Here is a 1,713-nt window from a genome sequence, read left to right as displayed (position 1 = left end):
CCAGCTTTTGTACACCTCCCCTATTGCCCGTATACGACTCAATGGTATGTTGTCCAACCCCTTCCAAATTACTCGCGGGACACAGGAAGAGTGCCCACTATCCCCGATCTTGTTTGCCGTGGTGATAGAGTGCACTGATTATGGGAGCACTACACCCACTGCGGTCTCCGATTTATGGCACAGTCATTTGCAAGGTAATACGCTTCGGGGGCTATTCCCGCATCCAAATTAATTGGACCAAGTCTGTACTTTTCCCACTTACCGATTGTACACAGCCCTTCTCTTCCAAATACCTGCTGCAGTGGCCTGTTGATCCGGCTCGCTACTTGGTCATCTGGCTCAGCCGCAATCTGGATGAACTCTGGAGGGCTAACTATGGCTGCACCATGCTGAAGAACAGGGTCCCGATCTGGACCGGACAGCCACTACCCATGGTGGGATGAATAGCTATTGCAAAGATGGTCAAGTTTATTTACTGACATGCCAAACCTTGACATACCAATCGCCATGGCAAAATATATGAAGGCGGTAAAAAGGACCCTATTGGAACCAAATATGATTGGATAGAAATTGGCATGGACTTATAGTGGGACATGCTCAAAGTAAATTGTGTTTAGGTTGGAATACCATACTTATGTTATAGATTGACTGTGTTGCTGACTGCAATGTTATGAGTATTGTTATACGAAATTTTTAAGTTGTGGGAGGGAGGCAGGAACTGCCCCTTGAAGGTATCGCCCTTTTAAAGTATTCGTGAAAATGTTTTGCATATGTTTTAAACTATTTATTGTAATATGTATCATGCTGTTTGGAGACCAATGGTCTAATAAACGTATTTTTACTGACTGACTGACTGATTTGTCAAGTTGCTGTACATACTCCTCCCTCTCATGGCCCAGTTCCTGCACCGGTTGTGCTCTAACCTTGTGCCACTGATCTGAGCCATCAGACAGCCCTAGATTTCATGGGAATTTCTAACCTTACCAGTTGAACCGGGGGGATTGCAGCACCTAACATGGCTCTCTACGCACTAAGTGCTCAGGCACTATGCATTCACTTCTGGCTATCCCCTACGCAATTCCAATAACATGCTGCCATTGAAGTGGACCATGCAGCTCCCTCTATTCTGGCCACAGCACTTTATGCACCCCACAATCCTCCGCAAGCTGTAATAGACCCAGTGGAGTGTGTGTGTGCTGGGCGTGGGATGACATAAGATGGTGCGCCGTACTCCGCTGCCTCTGCGCACATTCTATGTCCATCAGGAACAATCCTCTCCTGCCGCCCATGCAAGACGAGGGTGCCAGGACGTGGGTGCATGCGCTTCCTTTGCTGTTCTATACCGGAAAGACGACATCTTACCCCCATTTGCAGCCACCGATCCGGAACATCCCACTACGCTGGAGATCCTACTCTACCATCAAGTTTGGGCCGCTTGCAACACGATACACACCCGTTTACGCCACCTCCCACAATACAAGCACTAGAGCACATCCTCTCTACTCCCTCACTGCACAAATTGGTAATTCAACTCTACTATATAATACTAACAATGCACATGCAGCCTCAGAAACAGACCTATACCCCCATCACAGAGCCCCAATGGTCCTACTGCTGAGGCCAGTTGATGGCCATCTCTCCTAACTATAAACTGTGGCTTAAACACTTCAGTTCTTCCATCAGCTCTATCGCAACCAATGCACCTTTTGCACA

The sequence above is a fragment of the Lissotriton vulgaris genome, chromosome 9 (assembly GCF_964263255.1).
Source record: "Lissotriton vulgaris chromosome 9, aLisVul1.2, whole genome shotgun sequence".
In the NCBI taxonomy this organism is placed as follows: domain Eukaryota; kingdom Metazoa; phylum Chordata; class Amphibia; order Caudata; family Salamandridae; genus Lissotriton; species Lissotriton vulgaris.
This window is presented reverse-complemented; position numbering follows the sequence as displayed.